The 23409-nt window shown below is 42.8% G+C and overlaps 1 long non-coding RNA gene across 6 annotated transcripts in view; it reads left to right on the top strand.

Annotated features, from left to right (window-relative positions):
* The window catches only part of LOC135294638 (uncharacterized), a 155482-nt gene that overhangs the window by 54859 nt on the left and 77214 nt on the right, over window positions 1-23409 (top strand). The gene's annotated exons all lie outside the window — the stretch shown is intronic.

Genomic DNA, 23409 nt, shown 5'->3' with positions numbered 1-23409 from the left:
ATTAATAATTGATGAGAGGGCCTGGGGCAGGTGGTTGAGAATAAAAAACATTTAGCAGAAAGCAGAGTGAAAGGAACAGATCCCTTGCTGGCACATGTCCACAGGGGGAAAAACTGCTGGGGGTTGGCAGGGAGGGAAGGGGAGAGGCAGCGTAGATGTAGAGCTGAATGTCACCAGTGGAATGTAATTTTGTCGATTTAAATAATTAATCATGTCCTCAGAATTTGTGACATTTCAGTCCCAGGGGCTTTCTCCTTTGCCAGAAGACCGGGAGCAGGGAGGTTGCTCTCCTTGGGATGGGAGATGAGGACAGGGCAGAGGTCGTGGAGAGTCATTTGATAGGCTGATATCTTTGGTAGTGAGAATCTTGAGAATTTAGATGAAGCTGCTGTTTGCTACCTTAAATCCAAGACTCATTCACAGACCCTGATGCAGTGCTGTGGGTCTCTGATATGACCAGCAGGACTGCACTGTGGTGAAGTGTGAGAAGGTCTATTGGTTAGACTGGATTGTGGTCCTGTGGAGAGTGGAGTCTGAAAACTCCTGTTCCCAGCCTGCATCTATGCTCAGCACTCAAAACCAGCTTCCCCCAACAACTCATGCATGTGAGATTTATGGGTGAAGAAATAGGGAGAAGTTCCATATCATAATCTGAGGGAAATGGAAGTGCTTTAAAGGCATTTTAATGACAAGGTGCAGCTGCTGATTCCAGATGTTGCAAGAACTAATTTTTAGGATCTTCCTGGCAGGAGGGATCAGCCATGTAGGAGGAGAGGGACAAAAGAAAACTGGGGGCACAACTGCTTCCTGGGATCTCATTCAATCAAGTAGGAATGTTGGCTGCTCATCTTGCTTCCCCAAATCCCTGCCCTTCTGTCCCTTGAAGACTTTGCAGTGTTGACATGCCAAATGTAAATACTGCCAGGCTTAGGCTTAATGAACCTCCAGGGTTTAAGGGCAAGAGAGTAAGGTATGGCTTCAATGATCTGAATATGTACATCCATCCTGAATACCGATGTCCTGTAGTGTGAGTTCCAGGATTTGTTGCTCCTTTTCTACTAAATGTGCTGCATTTTGCATGAGTTGGGAAAAAGACTTTCAGTTTTCTCTCTAGAAATTGTCATCAGTGGCATGAAAAATTACTGGAAGTGATGAATGTATCAATGCCAGCACAGCAGAGGTAGGGAGACCTGGCTAAGCTGGGAGCATTGGCAGAAGCTCCAATGCTGTTTGCAGTTGTGAAAATAATGGTTTTAGTTCTCAGCTTTGTTACTAAAGCTGTGAAAGCCACTGGGACCAGCCACCCCCAAGCCAGAAGCTTTTTTTCTGATTGTGTCTGCCCAAGCAGAGCAAGCTAGCGAAGTGTTCCTGCTGTCATCTCCAAGGCTGGGGCTACTCTGAATCTATTTAGCAAAAAAATCCCAGTATCTGGAGAGATTCTTGCCATGGGACTCATCCTCTCTCTATTTCTATTGCTGGTGACAGCACACAGGATCAGTTGGGGAAATTTGGATCCATAACAGATTTTTCGTCTTCTAGTAGGAGCTTTTATAGTATATTTATGAATAATTTTCACAGTTAAAAATGAAAGCAGCCTTTAACAATTGCCCAAGGGAGGCACTGACCATTCACTTCTGTTACAATTTAGCTATCTTTTAATAAATAGTAAGGTAATACTTCATGAAGCTGAGATAAGTAGTTAGGTAGTTATTAAATTTTTTTAACAGAATTTATTGATACAACTCATATACTACTACACTGTTTCCATCTGGAGAAAACTCCAGCTCTTTGCACATTCTCTGCTTTGGTGGTGCTTTTCCCAGTGTTTGCAGCTAGGAGAGATGGGATCTACACTTGCTCTGAATTTCCCTCCACCACTGCCACCACTACTGGTTTTCTGCATCTCTTTGATAGCTTGAGCTACACAGGAATTTTTCATCTGTTTTTTCTTATCTATCTTACATTTAAAATCAAATTATCTTCCATGTGAGATGCTGCCTCCCTTCCTCACATGCACCTAGTCTCCTCTAAGCACTGGGATACACTTTTAAGTGCACTGTTTCCCTGAGAGCACCCTCTTGAAGCCTTGCCTGGTGTGTAGCCTGGAGATGTGGGGTCAGAATTTTCACCGGCATAGGAGGTGTCCTGGGAAAGCAAAGCATCATTTCATGAGCTGGCATTTAGACATTGCAGAGATTTCCCTGACAAGAGCCTTGGCATGCTGCATTTTTGGAAACATACCAGGAAAAGCTTCAAAGATATGCCCAGTCTTTTGCTTGCTTTGTCCTGTCTGTTCAGGGCAAAAGAAAGATGAAGTTTCAATAACTTGGAACAATTCTGGTATCTTATGACTCTGCCTTATCATTTCAAGACTTTGTACAGACTTGGTTGATTTCATACCTTCTACCACTTCCTGGAAATCCTTCAAAAACGTGTAGGGCTGGTTTGAATCGGCATGGAAAATACAGAAGCTTCTCTAGACTTTGCAACCAAATTTTTGAGCCGGGAAAAAAAAAAAAAAAAAAAAAAAACCAACTCAAAAATCACAAAACCCAGAAACATATGTAATGACTGTAATGGGACACATGCATCTTTTCCACATCTGAGGAAAGATGTTTCTAATAGCAAATACTAAATTAGTAAGAGTCCTTTGCAAACTTTTTTTTTTTGCTTAATACCAAATATGTTGGAAGGGAGGTGCTGGGTTCAATTTTATTCAGAATTTTAGGTCAATCTTTATTTTGTTAAAATTTTTGCTCATTATTCTACTCTGTCACCATGACTCCAGAGAACTGACTATGAAAACAGATAGAAAAAAATGATTATAGTATAGCCAGACAATTTTATTCAGTAATTCTGTGTACCTGCACACACTAGTGGTAATTTTAAAGTAAATGTCCACATCTAAACTTAAATGGAAGCCATGGGAATTACTGGACATGAATTCTGCATATATGTTTTTCTGCAGCAGAGTATTTCGTACTTGCTGTTTCAGGTGCTTGAAACCTGCTCCTGGACACAAGGCCAGGCACAACACTTACTTTTAGGTAGATCAATGTTCTCCTTTTGCAGCGAGTAGTTCAGTCTTCCTCAGTCTCCCCAACTCTTTTGCCCCTATCATCACTGTGTCTAATCACAACTGTTGAGATGATTATCTGCATATGTCCCTGGTGGAAAGGCAGTGTTACTCTTCCCATTTCACAGAAGGGGAGAGATGCTGCGCAACTATGTGACTAATGCAAGGTCCCGAGGGAATTAGTTGACAGCAGTGCCTAGAGAAAACTGCAGGAAGCCTGAGTTTGGTAGTGCATGCTGCCTTACTGAGTGGCTGATTTTATAACAGGAATCCCACACCCAGGGATCTCATCTGAGATTCGTCAGTTCGTTTTCCACTTGCAATCTGGTGATAAACACCAGCCTCTGCCAGCCTAGTGATTTAACTTAAGTGCATCTCTGCAAAGTCGCTGATTTGATTGACTGGAGATTGTCCACATCTGGGTAATTGTAGTCAGAGTGAACTTTTTTTCCCCCCAGTTTTCTTGATTTTTATTGACATTTCAGACTTTGGCCCATGGTTGCAGGAAGAAAACCTGTATTCAGAATTCAGGTCTGTAGACAAGTTTCTGCAAAGTCTGAAGGTGGAGATGGTGTCTTGTAGTTCAGGGCTGTTTCATTGCTAATCTCTTTGCTATGTAGTTAACCTCAACAGTGATTTTAGGCATATTGTACCTATCTTACAACTGTCCTGTTGGTAACATGCACAATTAATATGACACCTGGGAATGTAATACATGCTTCATGTCACTGAATTCAATTCATTTAGCCATTTTCTTCCCTGGATATATCTTGGATAAGGTCAGTGAATTTGCACTGAAATTTCATTTGTCTGTGCACATGCTGCTGCATTATCACAAGATCCCAATTAACAATGTCAGACACATTTGTCTCCTTTTCTCCTAATAGGAGAAGAAAACGCACAATAAGCTGAACTTTCACAATTCTTTTCAGCACACAGGCCTCGGCACAACCTAGGGAATACCCTTCTATCGCTAAAAATAATAGCTCTAAAGTCTTTGCCCAACTGTTAACTAAAATTTGTATAGCATGGTGGATAAATCATCTGCTTAGTACGTCTGAAACATTATGTTCCGATCCTGTTAAAGTTGTAGTTATTCAATATTTCAATTAACTCTTCTGCTGATATGATTATATATAAATTAAATCTTGTTAATATTTCCAAAGCCATGATAGAGGAATATATTTGATCAGATATTTCTTTTCATGTGCTTGAAAGGCCTGCTAGGGAAGAGAGCTGCAGAACTGTAAAGAGATCTGCTATCTCTAAACAGAAATTACTTTAAGGAAAGGGTTGGCTGTGGGAGATGCTTAGAAGCATCTGTCTCTGTTGTGTGATCTCACTTTTTTCCACTGTGCAAGTACTGTTGGGCCTCAGCAGAAGCAAAATTATAAGAAAAGACAGAATCACAAAGAAGTGGTGATACAGCAGCTTGCACTCTCCTTTTTAGCAAGTCCTGTAATGATATTCCTGTGTAGCAAAAGGATTTCATAGATGTTGGGAGCATTTTCCCTCACAGACCCATTTAAAACCTTGTATATCAGTTCCTGTGATGCTTTCAGTAAATACAGGTTACTCGAAGTCACCAGGCTTTCCAAGGTCTAAATGAGGCAATTCCATTTTCATGGTGCAGAGCTGAATTCTGCCTCCGCTTTCTGCTGGACAGTCTTCCCTTTTTGCCCTCCTCCTGTGCTGCTAAGGGAGTTCCTGCATCTCTTTGAGAATTAGTCAAGTGGGTCCATTCCCATATACTGGAAACAGACTTTCTGTAAAGCAAGGAATCAAGCTTTGTTTGCTGTGAGCAACATAGGACAGAATTGTGGCGGATTCAGCCCTGCTTTCTCTCTGTGTGTAAGCCTGTGCAGCCTTCTAGGACAGGGCAAGCTGCTCTTAATTCTGCTTTGTTTCATTCAACCATGTGAACAGCTTACTTGTATGTGTCTGGGCTGCTTTAATCCCTCGCTCTTTTCCTTCCCTTACTTTGCTTTCTGCCTGTGTGCAGTGATTTGAATCTGCTCCACAAATCCTGTATGGAAACACCAGCTTGCTCTTAACTTATTTTGTTTCCCCTGCCGTCTACCCCATCATGCCGTGATCCCTTTCAGTCAGTCAAGGGAAGTCGGGGAGCAGAGGAGGCTGCTGTAAAGGATGGGCTGGAGCCCCCGGCGTGCGGGAGGTGACAGCGCTGACAGATGATGGAATGCCACAGTGGTGGCACCGAGCACTGGTCCCTGTCTTGCTTGCTAGGGCAAGTGGTGTGGAGAGCTGACATCTCTTGTGTTTGGGGTGGGCAAAGGGGCAGGCAGTGCGCCCCGACAGGCACAGGCATTTGCTGCGTAACCTGATGTTTGCTTTCAGGCATTTGGAAACACACATGCAGTTTGCAGGGCTGCTGCTGAGTGAAGAAAAACGCTGTGCTTTTTTAAATCAAATCCTTTAAGAATCTGTCTTTTCCCTCTGGTTATCCTAGCTCTCTCTTCTGCCTTGTGAAAATTCTCTTCCCCTCCTCTCTCCCTTCTCTTCCTTTTGCTCTCTCTTTATCTTCCTTATGCTCCTCCCCTTCTTTTTCCTCGCTTCTCATTTATTCCTTCTTAATGAGGGAAGAATAGGATTTCTCTTTTCAGAGATCAGATCCCTTTGGCCCATTTATTCGTCACAGCAGTGCATGGTGCAGCGCACTCTGTAAGTTTCAAAGGAGAATGTGTGCATATGCCCAATTGTAACAACCCCACATAAGAACAGGAAAAGCAATCCTTTGCTTCCCTTCCCAGCCCCTGATACCCTGAATTCCCCTTCACATTTGTCCAGCATAACTTTCAGTGTTGTTATTTTTCCTAAAATTTTCCAGTCACAATATCTGAGCTGACACCTTGCTGCAGAAATGGATCCCACAGTTCTCCATCACAATGAGAGGGACAGTTGTTTGGTGTTTTTTTTCCCAAAACAGCTGCTTCCTATTTTAATTACCCCTTGGTCCCCTCAAGTTTGACTCCTGCACTTCTCTTGGTGGCTGTAGCTTGCCCTATGTTATGCATTTCTGTGAGTCAATATAGTCATGGTTTGTCAGAAAAGCTGCCTTCAGAAAGGTCTCACCTTCCTTGGGTTCTTTGCCTACTCAGCACCCTGTGCATTCATTGTCATAGATGTCTGTCCTAGCACAGGCCCTGAATTTGTTTTTGTGAGTTCTGCCCCAAATTTCCAGTGTAATCTTTTCATGCGTTGCTTACCTATCTATAAAATAGGGAATTATCTTTTGTTGTTTTTCTGCTCCCTGGCAGCTTTGCCAATCTATGCCTCTCTTGTTTCAGACAGTCTGTACCTGGCCACATATAGGGAAGTACAACAGAAAGCTCTTACTAGGAGCCTCTTGGGTACTAACAGATAAGAAAAAAAAAGTGTTCCCCATGCTTCAGGGCTAATAAAAGTTCCACTTCAACCACTTCAAGGTTTTGTAAAGAAAAATTTTAAAAAGTCAACATCCAAGTTGATATCCAGGATGTGGATCATCTGAAGACATGTTGTGTCTTTTTAAGTGGATTCCCTGCTTCAGTGCCAAAGAGAGCCAGAGAGCCACCTTCACTAAAGAACATCAACTACCAGCCTGCTCCTCTCTGAAGGTTCACTGAACCTGGCTTCTTTTGTCTGATTTTTTTTTTTGGTCTTTTTTTTTTTTTTTTTTTTTTTTTGCAACTTGAGGAAAGAGAGCTCTTTATCAAATCATAATTTGCATTGACTAGTTGGTAGCATTGTGCCCATAATGGGTGAGTTGTTTTGGGATTTTTGTTTTAACTTTCTCTTCCTGTGATTCCTGAAAAAGTAACAATCTAGATGATGTGAGCTTTAGAAAAAGATTTTTAACAGGGAGTATCTTGCTAAGGCTACCCATTTTCAGGTGGTACTGTTTTGATTTAAGCCAAATCAAGCATATATATGGATATGGTCCTGAGCTCTTGCTAAACCTGACCTAAACCACTGAAATTGGAGGCTTTGTAGTAGATGGCTATTTTTAGGTGCTGCATAGGTGAACCCAATAGTATAAACACAAGTTATTTTTCAGAAACTCAATTCTCTGTTTTTAGCCCCCACCCTTTATTGCTGAATTGTCCCTTTAATTTGTCCCCATCTTTGATCCTGAATTGTCCCTGGAAGAACAGGATGGTGCTCAGCGCCACAGGCTCCAGCCCATCATATTTTAAAGCACCATTGTGTTTTAAGTTCACCCTTGCTGCTTCCACCTCTCCCAGCCATTCTTCCTCCAAGCAAATTCATGCTGGAGATGGAGTTGCCAAGTCCCACTCACGCAGTGGGATGCTGAGCACTGAATGGATGTGTGAGGGTGGGATCCTTCACCAAGTGGCCCCAGCAACTGTCAGTCAAGTATTTAGGCTGAATCTATAAGACTGATCATTTAGGTGTTTAACAACAAGAAGTTCAGTTTCTGTGGAGCTCATTTAAATATACTCTTACATAAGAGCCAACACAGTTGGCTCATGCATGATGGATATGTTTCTGCTGCTCTAGGATCATGACCTCCATCTGGGTTACTGAGTCATATTTTGAGGTGACCGTGGCATTTTCTGGAAATTGAAATTCTTTCAGTACATAAAAATAAATGTTGCCCTTTCTTGGGCTGAGGGAAGCCTTCTGAATGTAAACAGCTTCAGTGGTTAATATTGCTGAATATATAGCACTGGGCAATGCATAGTTCATGAAAATTTCATTGAGAAGGTATGAATTTTTCTTTCTTCAATATGAAATTCATAACCAAAAAAAAAGGAGGCATTGTACCCAAGAGACAAATTTAGCCTTCTATGGAACAATGAAAATAAATTAAGCTTTATAGCATTTTTATTGTGTTGTCTAAAAATGAAGCAGAGTGCTGAGGTGTGAAGTTATAGATGCAAACAAAACTGAGTGTTAAAAATGGGCAAACTTAGATCAGAGGGCTGTGATAATTACAATGTCATATGTCTGGGATAAGAATCTGGAATGGCATGCATAAGGGGAGCCCTAAAACTGGGAGATCATGGGATGCTGTAGGGTGGAGGGAAGTGTTGGAGGAGCTCTATTGTATATTTAGGTTGTTTTTTTTTTCTTACACTTACAAGCAAACTACCAAAAAAAAAAAAAGAACAAAAAATAAATTTTGCAGTTTTGAAACTCTGGAGAAAAGACAGTGATTTTTCCTACCACCGTTTAAACATGCAACAACAGACAATAGTCATGCAGGTGTGATATCATGTGGGAACAATGAGTCTCGAAGATTGCCATTATCTCATTTTTACTACTTTGGGTCAAAACATTTGAAGATGGGCCATATGGAGAGGGTAATGGGGAGAACTGTGTGGCTGGGCTTTGGTTGTAAGGGAGAATTTATATTATAAAATGCCTTAGGGATGGAATAAACATTGTCCATAGTCCTTACTTGTTGAGCACGTAGGATATTTGATCAGGTCTAGAACAAGGTGGCAAGAACTGGTGAACCAGACTATCCTATTGGTTCTGTCAGCATCTGGTATCAGTTTTTCATTTTAAATACTGCAGCCTTTCATTTACAGGGAGTGTTGAGGTGGAAGAGAGAAGTTGCACAACTCAGGAAGTTATCTGAATTAAAAACAAGAGCAAAAATGAAAGCCAACTGCAGTCATTAAAAATGAATTTCCAGGAAGGCTGGGAAAGGGAGATTAAAAAATATTATGATTTCTGTCACGACCGTGCTTAAGCTGGGCCATTAAAGATGCTATTGTCTGGCCCAGCTGTTTTAGAACAATTAACTGTTTGACAGCAGGCAGAAGGATAAGTTGGCTACTGCCCCCTTTCTCCAAGACCTTGTACAAAGGCAGAGGTGTCTCTGTGTGTGCCTCAGCACTCTGTCCCAACTCAGCCCACGTGAAAAAATCCAGACCCTCTTTATTGAGAGAGGTAAAGGAGCCTGAAATATCCCCCTGATTAAGCACATGCTGTAAGGAGCCTGGTGTGTTTGTCTTGATTTTTTTCTTTCCTCTCTGCTCTGTGGGAGTTTTGTGCCACACAAGTCTGGCAAGATCAGAATGTGAGTTTGCCACGTGGCTGTATGTGTTTTAACACCTACCTCCGCAACCTCGCAGCAGCTTCTTGGAATTCCTCCGGCTCTGCTCTTTCTCTGTGTGAATTAGGCTGGTGTTCTGAGCTGAAGAAATTCAAGGGAATGTTCTCCTGGAGATAAGAAAAAGTGAATTTTTTTAGTTTTGTCCCCAACGTTGTTTCTTGTCATGTTCCATATATATAATTCCAGTCTCTACCTGCCCAGCTTCAGTTCCCAAGGATGGTCATGAGGCTCCTTAGAAAAAAATGTAGCTGCAGACATTTTAAAATATAATTTAGTTTTGCCTAGTGTCTAAGTGGGCAGAGCACTGGGGGCTGGTTGCTTGGACCTTACTTACTCCAGGAAAGTCACTTGGCATATCTAGAAGATAAAGGAGTTTTGGGGCTTTTCCTTCCCATTCACTTCCAGATCAATATGTCTTGGGACCTGGAAGCCAAGCCTTCTCCTTTGTAAATCATGTACACAAAAGGGAAGACACAGCAAAATGGTCATAGTTGGAAAAACAGTGTGTCTTTTAGCTTTGCTAGAATGTAGTGAATGGTCATGTTAATCTGCTGAGTAGACAGGATGGATGCAGAGAAGAGCAAACTCTGAGAGAAGATATTCTACAGCTTTTACACTTTCCAAAGAAGACCTTTGTGGCTGAACTTCTCTATGTAATTTCAGTCAACTAAGTTGGAGAATAACCATAATCTATTTCTTAAGGTAAACAAGAAGTTCATACTGTGGTTTTTGTTTTCTACCCAAGATTACTTCAATAACAGGCCCAGGCCTGAAAGTGTTCAATCTTATGTATTGTGTGCTGATTTCAGAGTCCAGGCTCATTCTGGGAGGAAACACTGCAATTTTCCCTGAAGGTTTTCTTTTTGCTATCCTCATTCTGGTCTGTCAGACAGATGATCTCTTTTCTCTCCCACGGACTGTTTGTTAGGAGAGGAACCTGACCACTCCCAATTTTTCTCCACTCCCTTCTCCTAGCAAAGCCCCCCAGGTAAAACAGGGCTGCACAGGTTATTTGGAGCTGTGTTCTTGCCCATGCTCCTGGACAGGGTTTACATTATGTCTGCTTCATCTCCTCATTGGTAGTGGATTATTTCTGAATGGTTTTGCATGTGCATAAAGTACGTGAAAGTTTCAGAATCTTTCACAGTCCTAGTCTGTTATGAATAAGAAAGCTGCATTTCAGTGTGGGGCTTGCCAAGGGGTCAGTAGCCATGCTGGCTGTTTGGTCATTGGTAACACTGTTTTATGCTGTGGTTTCCTGGCAGCTAGAAGGGGAATTTCTCCTTTGACAAAGCTTGTGCCATTGTCACTTGTGTTAAATCAATCTCCCTGCTAACAACTGACAGTATGGAGCCCCTGACACATGGCTCTGCTCCTAATTCCACTTACTAGAAAGCAGTAGTGATGCACAGTAGCCAGCCAACTCATTACTGACTGTAACCATTGCAGCAGATGATTGCTGTTCCTTCCCTTTCACTTTGGATTTCTCCACTGCTGTTTGCTGTCCCCTTTCCTATCAACTAGGATGACCTGACTGCAACAAAATCCCATCCTGTTAATGTCTAATGAGCAGTTATAATGGCTATGGAGATGCAGCAGCACATCCAGGCTAGACATTGACAGGCAGTAAATAAATATCATGCTTTGTGCTTCTGTCAGAGTGCTCCTTGTGCGGTAGTGTTTGCTCTGTTTTCTGTAGCTGCTGGCAAGTGTATCACGTTAGTCCTGTCTCTTGGCTCAGGCATGGGAGGGAGGAGAGGGACACCTTGGCTGTACAATGGGTAAAGCAGGGAACTTGAAATCCCTTTGTCTCATGGGGCAACTGGAGTGTGATGGGTCCTTGCCATGTGTGTAGGGTGGGGTTTTCTGCACATGGAACTTGTTTAAGTGTTGCTTTCTTCTTGCCTTTGAAAGATTTGCACTTGGCCATCTTGAGTTCATTTAAAAATGTGCTCCCCTGTTTGATGTGCAGAACCCAGTAGAAATTCCACCTCTTCTCACGCAGCATGACTGAATAGTCATTGGCTCAGGAACATGGTGTTAGAAATCGTCATTGTAAAAGAGGAAATATGTTCAAGAGTAGGGAGACATTTGTAACTTTTTCAGTTCTCTAAAAGCTTCTCTCCATTAGGACAAAGTTTCTTCCTTACAGCAGCTCTCACCTCTGCTGTGGTTTTATAGGCATGGGATGTAGATAGTGGAGGGAGAATTTTTGAGATAAGAGCACAAAATCTACTGCAGATGATTGATAATGAAGGGCTGCTTCAGAGATGCAACATCAGCTAAGAGCAGAGGAGCATGATTTTCTCCCACAGGCAAATTTGGGAAGTTGCCATATGCCCCTGTTACTGCACATTCCCAGCAGAGTGCTGCCTCAATTGGGAAGCCTCAGTCAAACCTCAGGGCACTTGGCCCTGAGATTTGCAGGCAGTCCTTTTACATCCTCCCAGCTACCTGCTGTGTCTGATAAAAGCCTCTGCAAAGTTCAAAAGTGGTATTGGGATGAGATTGCTCATTTTTGTAATGGAGATAGATGAGTTTTCAAATATGCATGTTTACTCCTTGCCCTGCCTGTGAGCATCTCTGGGCACAGCTCTTCATCCACCTGCACAAACATTTATGGTGCGTGGCCTCCTCTGACCTGTGCACAGGCACGCTTCATTTCCTTTGCTCTCAGCTGTTCAGGGAAACACCTCCAGGTAAGCCAAGACACATCACTCAAGCAGCTGGAACAGCTGCCAGATCTGTAGCACCCTCACCTGGTCCAAGTGGCAATCTCCATTAATGTCCATTCCTTCATGTAATGGACAACTTTGTGGGGATACAGCTGCCCAAAATGGTTGGACTCCATCTTGAAGGTGCTTTCCCTCTTTAACGATTCCATGAAAAGCAGCCCAGCTCCAGCCCTGAATGTCATGTCATAGCTGTAAACCTGAAGCAGCACTTCCACTTGCTTGAGACATGGAGCATCCCAGCTCCTAGCCTGCAGTTAGAGGCACCTGGGTCTCTGCACATCTGGGTGTTCAGAGGTTCTTTGGATCAACTGATGTTCTGGTGTAAAAATGCCATGACTCAAAGCAAATGGGCTTCTGGGCATCCTCTCAAAGAAGTCCCATAAAAGAAGTCTTCACAAAATCTGGAGAAGCTGGATCCTTGCAGCTTGTGGGCCTTGGCAAAGATATATGTGATCTGGCCTTGAAGGTGTAGAGCTGCTGAGTCACCCAAACCCTATGATTCCTTTTTTACATATGTAACTATCTAATATAGCCATATGCATAGCAGATTCTCTGCTTTCATTCTGTCTCTTGCCCGGCAGCAGCTATTTTTCCAAATGGCACCTTTCAATATTTCCTTCCCATTCCCTGCTTCAGTTTTGACCCACTGCATCTCTTGCATTTTCAGGCACCTTCCTGAGTAAAATTTGCAGCACCAGACCTTTCAGTGATTTGCATAGGAACAGACTTGACCCTGTGTCTCAACTCACATGTCCAGACTTCTTTGCTGAGGGGTAACCCAAGCATTCAAAGAGGAAATGTTGCTCCTCTAATGCCCTGTCCTGTATGGATTCCCCAGGTTGTGCCTTGCTCTCTGCCACTTATGCACAGAACAGAAGGATACATTTCACTTGCAATATATATTTTGAGAGGCTTGAGTGTTTTAAGATGCTTGTGATTCTAAAAACAGCTTTATTTAAATACTGCATTCAAGCTGGTGTTTCAAAATAAGAGAATAATTAAGATGAGGGGAAAGAAAGGGAGGGAGAATATCAAATATTCATGTACCTCAAAGAAAATACAATCATCTTAGGTGTCCTGTGGCTACAGAATATTCAGGGAGCAAAATGCGCCATGGCAGTTCAGTGAACCTTTCTGTGCACAAGTTGCTCTCGGAGAGCTTGGTCTGGTAACTGTGATGGCATTTGGGAACAGGCAGATGCTTGCAGGGAAAAAGAGCAGGAAGTCAGAAGAATGTCAGCAAGAGTGCTATTTTACCTTCCTAAGCAGAGTTTGGAGAGGGCTTGCACTCTTTGTGCATCATGCTTAGTTTTGGGGAGGGAAAAAGGGAGAAATTTATTGAAGAAGATGAACCATTTTAATTTCTGATTTTGCAGTGAGTTTTGTTTTGGAAAATTTCTGTAATAAAAAAAAAAGGAAATTTGTAAGGAAGAGGCTTTTTTTATTTTTTCCATATAGGTCAAGTAAAATGTTTCAGCCAATCTGAAAAGAGTGTTTTCTAAAATAAAACAAACAAGCAAGCAAAAATTAAATTATAGGGCTTGAGTCTTCCTGTAAAGAAAAATTTTCAGTTTATCATTTTGACCAGCGGACAGAAAAATTGTGCCTAGTGCTGAAGGAAAGGTGTGTCAGAGGCAGATGAGAAAGAAGAAAAATGTGGTTGAGATTGATAGAAAGGCTGAAACTGGTGCTATGCAGACACAGAGAGAAGGAGGGGGGAGGCTTGCAGCCCTTGCTGGGGTGCTGAATGAGAGCTGTCCCTGCGGGAGAAAAGGGGCTGGGGAGCGCTGGCAGCCCTGGGAATGGGGTGCAGGGAGGGGCTCGCCTCGCTGCTCCTCTTGGAATGGCCCTGCTCTGCCGTGCTCTCGGCAGCCAGTGGCATTGCTGGGGGCATCCGTGCCCGCCAGGACTGGAGCAGGAGCTGGAGGAATAATTGGTTGGCTGCAGTCATTCCATGCCCACTGATCTGTGGGGAGCGGAGCCATCCAAGAGGCACAGCCAGATGGTGAGTTCTAATGTGCCCATATTTATGAATGTCTTCATTAGGTGACATCCACATGAGAGTTGAACGATCTGTGCCTTTTGGGGCTTGTCTGGGATCAGCGTGGCATGATGATGGAGGTGGCTTTGAATTAAGGGAGTGAGGCACAGGTGTGGGGATGCAGCACTATGTACCATGCAGTTTAAGGAGAGATGTAAGGTCAAAGCAGAAAAAACAGTAAGAAAAAGGGGGAAAGAACAAGGATGGGGAGAAGCTACATTAAACAAATGTGCCCTTATGTCCAATACTACTTTTGGTCCATTTTGTGTCACCCTATCCTGTTTGTAGGTCTCCTGTGCTCTGTGGGCTCATGCTAGACTCATGCTCACCATCCTATCCTGCTCTCACTGCCACTCCTTGGACTCAAAGCCTAGTGCTGCCTTTGGCCAGTTCTTAGCACGTCCCACTGCTAGCCCATGCATGAACACACACGTGTGTGCATGTGAAAGCCTTCATGCTACTGACTCCAGGCTATCTGACTTGTATAGGCAGGACTCTGGAATATTCTGTTTAGGGGAGCAGAGCTGAGAACAAGAGTCTTGTGCTTGGACTCCATCCTTGTATTTCCACACCTACCATGACTCCTTCTGCCTGACTCCTGATTTTCAAAGAGCTCCTTCCATGCTCTTTCACCCTGACTTTTGTGTTATATTTATTCTGCAAAATCCTGTAGTCCTGTTTCCTGGAAGAAGTGAAAGATGGCAATTTTAGCTTGCAAATTGTTGTTCTGATTACTGCCAAGACCATCTTCCTTTAGTGTAGTGTTTCTCTGGGGCTAAGTGATGTCATTTGTTTTGAGGAGAGGTAGGAAGCATACTCTCCTTTTAGCAACTGTTTCTACATCAGAGTCAGATACTTTTCCAACACAGGTGAATTTCCAGAACATTGTCATGCTTGTTACAGGAAAGCACATGTAGGCTTTTGAACATCCTATTCTATAGATAGATGTTGTCTAAAAAAAGAGCACTTAAATAGTCAAAGTGTCTCCAAAGGGCTGTAAGAGCTAACTCAAGTGAATGGTGTGTTTTGGATAATAATGCTCAGGTCAAAAAACCCCAGAGTAGAGCACTTAAGGAATAGGTAGAAGGGCTGCTAGCCAGGATTTTAGAAGGCCTGGTCTGATGGTACTTTGGTATTGCTGGGTAGATTAGATGGGCATTTCAGGAGCCAGCAAGCCCTGCAGGGTTCATCTGCATGTGACAGCCTCAGTAAAGAATTGCCTTTCACCTGATTAGACCTCTTGGACCACTTTTCATTTCCAAAAGACATATTACTAGCCTGTGGAGCTTTTTGCACTTATATAAAGTCTGTGTTTGTGTTAGCAGTTGATGAAAGTTTTTTTCTAAGAAAAGAACAGGTAGATCTCTCCCAGGGCAACTGCAGAGGCAGATTTTTGTCTTTGATCATAAAATGACTTGGGTTGGAAGGAACCTTAAAGATCACCTCATCCCAATGCCCCTGCCATGAGCAGGGATTCCCCCCCCACCCCCACTAGATCAGTTTGCTCAGTGCCCTATCCAGCCCTCACTGCAAGTAGATTTTGCCCTGAGCTTGCAAGGGTCTGACAGCATGGTGTGCTGTTTACCTGTGTTACTGTTCTCTGTATGCCTTAGGTGGCTGCCAAAATAGAAGTGTAATGCAATTCTGTGAGTGTGATGGCTCATCTGGAAGGGAAGTGCACAACTTTTTGTGCTGGCTGCCATTAGTCCTGGTCTGCTGTGTGACTGTACTGCAGTCCTGGGAGAGGTGCCTGTGCAGTAGTCATACCTGAACAAGCTGGCTTGCAGCTGATATGAGTAACTATCAGCTTTTCTCAGACACTGTTGGTTGTGGTACTGAGAGGGTTCTTTACTGAAATAGCTGAGTGGCTCTTGGCCTAATGCAAGTGAGAAGCCTGGACCAGTCTCAGAGTCATGGGTGGTGGTCAGGGAAGGAGGAGAAGAAAACTGTACAGTTCTCATTTGTGGAAGAAGGAACAGGGGATCTAATGCTGTTGATCTCCTACTGCCAATTTCATCTTTTAATAATAGAGAGTCCTTTTATCTCTCTATAGTCTCAGGGGAGCAGAGCCCTTCCCTGTCATCTCACTCCCTCTCCTATCTGCTGGCCAGGGCAGTCAAGAGTTTTGCTGTCTTCCTCAGCCCCCCGGCAGAGATGAGATCCTAGAAGCACACCTAAAAATTCTGAGATTTCTCTGCCATTAAGCAAGCCCAGAAGTCCTGTAGTAACCTGAAGCAAGTGCAATGATAAAATCCCCCTTGTATTGAGTTGTGGCTGAGCCAAGGTGCCAAGATGGATTTAAATGAGTCAGTGATGGTTTTTGCAAACGTTTGATAGTAATTGTGGGTCTGCTGCATGCTAAGATAATGCATTTCCAGTGAAGGCTGATTGAATGCATGGGCTCAAAAAGGCAGAGTTCTTCCCTCTCCAGCCTCCCGCAGGGTGTTACACACTGGCCAGAGAAGCATTGCAGTACTGTTTTCCACTTATATTTGAAGCATCAGCACCGTCTGCTGCTGCAGACTAGAAATTGTAAAGTGGGACCAATCTCTGGTCACTCATTAAGAGAAACCCATTGATTTAATTGTGCAATCTCATAAATGCCAATAGCTTCTCTCTTCCAGGACCTGTAGATATGCTCAGTGTTAGGTGCTGCAGTCCTGCTAATGAAGTGGTATTAAACTTGTACCTGCGTGTAGGTGCATTGACCTAGATTTATCAAGCTGTTACACTTAACGCTTAAATTGCACTTGATTGGCCCAGTGGACTGATCTGGTCTGGCAAATACAATATTCTCTACAAGGCTCCTAAAAGGAATTCCCTAGCTGATCACACATTTCTTTGCACTATTATAGATCTTCCCCTATCCATTTCTTCTCACTCATTTCTACTTATTATCTAGGGAAGCTATCTGCAGCAGCTTGTTCACAGGAACATGTGAAATTACCTTGTTCCTCTCTGCTCCAAGTCTCTACAGTTAAAAGAACAAACAAATTTTTCCCTCTAGCTGGAAATATCTTTTTTATATACAAAAGCATTAGTTGTTTTTATTTTCTTTTTTTTCCCCCTATTTCTTTTGCCAGAGAGAGGAGCAGCTGGGATTCTTCCACTGATTCAGGTTCTCATTAGCAAATACCATTTTGTTGAAATCAAAACACTTTGCAGAAACTTACTGGTTTCAGCAGACTTATGATTCTCTACCACACAAGGGCTGTCAGAAGCCAGCTCATGGGGTGAGCTGTTCAGAAGTACATTTTTTGGATCACCATGGTCCCTGAAGATGCTGCTCCACGATAGTTTTATCTGATGTAAGCAAGAGCTAATCAATTCCCATTCCTGCCTAGGACTGGGTTGAAGAGGGGAGTAGATAAGCCTGTCTGCCTAAAGCTGGAACAAAGGCAATGCTGCAGCAATGGTAAACCTACAGTGGAGCTGTAGCCCAAAGAGGCCTTGCTGTGTGTTTATATTCCACATCCTTCTTACATGGTAATAAATTCCTCATGTTCCTCAGTAGGCAATTTCTGCAAAATTTCCTGAAGTAGACATTCCCACAAAACAGAAATCCTCTGTTTTGGTTAAAACCCTGCTCATGTTTGGGGTTTTTTTGTCTCTAAACCATTTAATAGTTGTGTGCTCTTGAGGGCAAACTCTTAAGTGACAAACCCGGCTTCATTGTTAGTGTGACCATGGATACCATCTAGCATCTGATTTATTTGCAAGTCCCTCACAATCCTGGGTTAACATTTACAAATCCTTTACATAGATGTGAGATTTTGCTAATGGAGCTCAAGAATGTTATGTTATCCCTAAGGACACGGCACTGACAGGATTTGCTCTCGTACAAAAATAACTTGCGCAATGATGCATTCCCCCTCACCAATTTGGGGACAGGAGTCATGTAAAAGTCTCAGAAGCAAAAGAATTTATCTCCAGCACCTGAGCTAAGGCAGCACCAAGGGCAATAAGCTACTCTTTGCCACGTAGACTGGACAGAAAAGAGAGTTATTTTGCATTTAACCAGTACCCAATATGTGGAAAGCTGAGTGCTGTGTAAAAAACTGATCTATACTCTTTGTCTCAGTCAGATAAACATACCCAGTGGTGTTTCCTGTATGTACTCAGGAAAGACTTTCAGACAAAATGGGAGTTTTGTGCTCTAGTTGGGACAAATTTTCAGGAACTTGTCCATCCTCCTGTGGCAAAGGTACATCTGGCTCAGTTAATATTACTTAGATAATTGTGATTTTCTTTCCCATGCTGGTTTACTGATCTCATGGGACTTCTGAAGGTGTAGAGCTCTTGCTGGGAACAGCCTTTGTACTTCAGAGATGGATGAAACTCAAGTTCAGGGCACCTACCCATGGGTCAGGTAGAGCAGGACCATCTCCCATAATCTACTATCACACAGGGCTTTTGGTATATGGCAAGTGGTGAGAGCCTGGGGCTTGGAGACCTTCCCCTGAAATTGGTCTCATCAGATTTTAAATGAAAAACTCCACAGCTGAATGGGGACAGAAACCTTCTCTATTCCAGTGGCAATATACTCTGCAACCCCCTGTTTTTTTCGTTTTTCCTCTTATCAGCTATAGGCAGGATATATGCCAATTCTCTTACATGCAGAGACTCTCAGATATTTTTCAAACCAGCTGAATGTGAGTGAGGAAAAAAACAAACGATGGTTCTGTTTTAAAATCTATGAGATTTTGTTTTAAAATGAGGGGAAAGGCAGAAAGTTGAGGAAGGGAGAATCAAATATTTATGTATTTCAAAAGAAAGCAATATAATTTCAGTGACACTGTTGCTAAATGACTGTTCATCCCCCATACTGACTGACAGATAAAACAGGTTTATGTCATTCTGAAGTGGCTCCTCATCCATGTAACCTCTCCTGTGCAGTCAGGGCTCTGTCAGCTCCCTTCAGAGGCCTCTGTGGGGAAGGAGTGAGGAAGATTACAGGGACACAAAAATATCAGCCATTAGTTCAATTGTTTCCTTTGCTTGTTCTCCTGTTTTTGTTATGGTATTTGTTATATATTCTGCTGCTGGAATGGCTATGAATGAGTTCTGTTAGCTCAGTTCAAAGAAACCCAAATTCTGGTTGCTTACAAAGAGGGAGATAGTAGGGAGCCTTAGAATGGTGGGAACATGGGGTTTATAATGTAAACATTAGTTTGTGATAGTCCTTTTCAAGTTGTCTGATGCCCTGTAATCCTGGAAGTGCTCTCAGCAGTCGATTTACCTGGGTGCAAGGTAGCAGCCCCACGGGGACTCTGGCTAATGTGTTTGGATCTGCATCCTGATCACAGTGCTGTGCTCAAGGGAGATGGGGGTGGGGGGAAAAAAGGGGGTCTTCTCCCTGGGATATTGCCTGCAAGAGCTCAATATCAGTCTGGGGAGTTGGAAGAAATATTTGCTATTACTGCCTGCTCATTTTCTGCATAAGCTGTCGGCTGAGGGGATGCATTGATTTAAGGGTAATACACTTAAGGCTTTCCACAGAGGTGTATTGGCCCCTCTGCCTACAGAAATGGATTGTCTTGGAGTCATCCCAGCAGTGCCTGGGCATGTGCAGAGCTGGGAGTGTCAAAAAAGAAAAAAAAGGAGGAGAATATATTAGGCTGAGGGGAGTAGCTAGTTGTATTTGATAAATGCTTGAAAATCAAATTAAGTGGAAAGATGAGGACCTTACCCTAGGTGTCTGGGGGGGAAGGCAGCCTTTAACAATAAAAGTGCCAAACAATAAAAGTTTAACATTTTTTCTGGATGTGTTAGGCATTATCTACCAGCTGACAGAATCTAATATGATGTCCCAAATGGCTCAGCCCCAACACTTTACTGGCTTTATGTCAAATCTGATTGGGTAACACGGGAGGGATCTTTCCACCTCATTATACACGACGTATCTAAGTCATACCTGATGCAAGCAAGTTTGTCGCTTCTACTTCATTTGCCTGAAGCACATTCACCATTTCCTTTTGTTTCAGTTTGGCTGCTGCAAGCTGCTCTTCTGTTCAGCATTATGAATCCTTCATTCTGTTTCCTCTGCTCTCTCTGGGAGGAGAGGGATGGCTGTGCCTGCAGCAGCGCCAGGGTTAATTAGTATGGTGTTAGTATGGGTAACGAGTAACCTGCAGAGCAGCGTGGGTTCTAGAGTAAATGTGGCATCCCTGCTAGATTAAATTCAGGGCTGGTAAGCCTCCTTACATGCACATGCATTTATTACCAAATGTTGATGTACCCCTGCAGTTTTCCTCTTTCCTTTGGGACCAGGAGGAGAGTGGCTTTGCTGCCTCATCCACAGGCTACCCCTCTTGAGACTGTGTTTCCATGGGCGATGAGATCATGGTGGCCCTGCACACAGAGCTATGGCTCCAGTGGATTTGAATGCCCCACAAATTTTCCTGCAGGGATGTCGGAGCAAAGGTGGACAGTGAGGAGATCAGCAGCTGAGGCAGCTCTTGGGGAGACTTGCACAGCCATTCCTAGAATTCCTGGTTGCAATGTCTCTCTTCCCTGCAGGGGAATACCCCAAATTAACATTCCTGTGATTGTACTCTAGTTCTATTGTTTGAATATCTCAGCTAGTTCTATGGCCCTCACACTGTCCTATTCCCTTTTTCCTCAGTATTCTCCTTTTTCTTTTTTTTTTTCTTTTCATTGTGATAGAGTTTTCAGAACAGTTATTAACATTAGAGCTTTTAAGTGACAGCTCTGTTTTCTTTAGCTGCAGACTCCATCTCTGCATTGTTCTGCTAAACTGTTGGATGAATGTGGCAGAGTCCTCTGTCACAGAAAGCTTTCCTGCTTATTGTATCTCTTTTGGAAGGATTGCAGTGGAAACTCTGTAATGCTGTGAATAAGGGTAAATATGTACACACTGAATGGTATTGAAGCTCTCAGTCCTTTGTGGAGCTTAGAGTTTGTGAGCATCTCTACACATTCAGAATTGAGCATTAAGCATCTTTAGAGGCATTTTTTCCTTCTTATCACTCCAAGTCTGCTCAACTCTTTAAGACAGTCTTGAGATACCTTTAAAGAAAAAAAAAAGTCTTTTAAATTAGCAATGGCATCTCTGGAGAGTGATTAATACGTAGTAATACAAAAAGTTGGAATATTCATGGGGTTCTCATTTATATAGCTTTTCTTTCTACATAAATCACCAGGAAAAAAAAAAATCATATCTTGAAACAACACTGATGATAAACTGCCTCCTCTGGGATGGATGGATGGATGGATGGATGGATGGATGGATGGATGGATGGATGGATGGCCGGCAGCAGTTTACCAGCACAAAGCAAGCTGTATAGGGATGTGAGAATGAAAAATATTTGGGGCAGGTTTTGCAAGATACTGACCAAATCATTCAGAGGGCATCATGCAGTATGTCCCTGTTTCCACCAAAGGCAGTCGCAAGCTCTGTCCTTTTATAAGGTTAGCAGCACAGAATATGTTGTGGATTTAAACCTCACATTAAGGGTCTCTCAGCAAACTCTGAATATGTAGAGGGAAATCTCTCAGTTTCAGAGAGAGGGAGAAAAGCCTTTCAGTAGTAAAAATTCAACCCCACTAGTTCTCCATTCACCTTCAGCTCTAAACTAGAGGTGATGATTAGAAAATATCAATAGAATATTTTCCTGTCGGGAGACATTGTATCAGGAAAATCAATGACTTTTGAAGTCAAGTTGATGTTGATAAAATTCAGACTGAAACTGAATGGAAAATTGTGATATTTTTGCAGTCGAGGGGGAGAGTCTTGGTTGTTTGTTTTCATCAGTGAATATGGAACACTTAAACCAGCCCAAATAAGGGTTTTTGCCTTTTGTTTTATCATAGTACCTTAGGGAAAATTTTGCAATTTTAAATACAGCATAAGAAAAAACAAAACAAAGCCCTTCCCTACTTGAATACACTGAGATTCCTGTGCCAACTGGTTCATCTATAGGTGTTTTAGCTAAGCTGTTATCAGCTGAATCTCTTTATTAGCCTTCTGCTCTGCTGTCTGCTTGGTTTTCAAATACTGGCACAGGCTCCTCTTTAACACATACTTGCTGAAAACTTGGTATGGATTTTTCTTCTCCCTTCCTTGTCAGTGGTCTTTTGGTCATTTTCCTCATGATCATAACATGGTGCTTACTTATGTAAAACTTACTGGTCAGCATCATTTTATGAAGTGTTTTTCTACCTGAGGATTTGTATACACTTGGCAAACATCAATTAAATTAGTCATTGACATAGGTACTACAATCTGAGCTTCACAGCAGTGGATGTGGGAACGTGCTGAGGGGAAGAAGGAGGAACAAAATACCAAGAGGTGTGCAATCTGTCCAAGGTCATGTGGTAGCAGTCAGAAATTGCTTTAATTTTGTATTTTCCTCCATCTGTGCAGACTTTTCCTTCAATTTTGGAAAGTACAGAGCACATGAGCTTTGCGGAGTCAGTCTTCCCACTTTTAAGGTTTGGATCCAGCAAAGTAACTGAGGCTAGACTTCGTCTTTGAAGAGCTCATATCTCCATCTGGGATGCCTGCCCTTGGAGATGACTGTATGGTGCCAGTCCAGCATCAGTGGGAGTGAGGGGTTTCTCTTGTGCATCAGGTACAGAGGGAGGGGTCTGCTTTAGGGGGACATTACTAAGAGAGAGGCTGGTGCCTGCTTCCCGAGAAAGGCAAGGTATTGATTGTTTGGGCTCATTGGTGATACACAGGGTCATCTCAAACTTAGTCCCACTGTTGGAAACATCCCAATTTCTCTCATTTCTTTGCTAAAAGGTCTCATTGCTGCAGTGACAGGACTGCTCTTTTTTTCTCTTTGCCAGCTGGGTTATGTTTTCCTCTGATAAAACTGGTCTGAGGGAAAGAGGCTGTATTGTAATAACTTCTATACACAGATGGCAAGGAGTGATTCAGGGAATGGAGCAGGATATGGTGCTCATGCTTAAGTGGCTTGAGGGAGGAAGAGGAGGTACACAATGTGGTGGATTTTCAATACCTGCTGCAAAATTTGCCAGAACCTATTGTTTGCCTACGTGCAGGATAGCAGATCTGGAGTGGGCAGAAGTTCAGTGTCTGGCCTCCCTGTTGACACATTGAAAGGTTTCACTCACAAGTCTCTCCTCCTGAAATACTTCCAGTAGATTCTTTTGAAAAAGCTGCATTCATAAAGCAGTGCCACTCTTGTCCCTGCTTCAGCATGTTACCAAACCAACATGCTTTATTAGCACACAGGACTCTGTAACTTTTTAGTGTTCTTAAGAATAGCACCTTTTTCCTCTGCACTTTGAAAGTCTTTACTCTTTCCTAGAAATAAGGAGACCTGATGATGGACTTAGATTTGTTGAAATAATAAACCTGAAGTTGGGAAAAAAAAAAATAAAAATCCAGCAACCTACATGATCCAAATTCCAAGAAGGCACCACCCTCTGAGTTTGCTGATGGGTGCATCTATACAAAAGAGATATTCTCTGAAGTTGA

Source organism: Passer domesticus, chromosome 2 (assembly GCF_036417665.1).
Source record: "Passer domesticus isolate bPasDom1 chromosome 2, bPasDom1.hap1, whole genome shotgun sequence".
In the NCBI taxonomy this organism is placed as follows: domain Eukaryota; kingdom Metazoa; phylum Chordata; class Aves; order Passeriformes; family Passeridae; genus Passer; species Passer domesticus.
The sequence above is the reverse complement of the archived record's forward strand: the minus strand, read 5'-3'. Positions and strand labels throughout refer to the sequence as shown.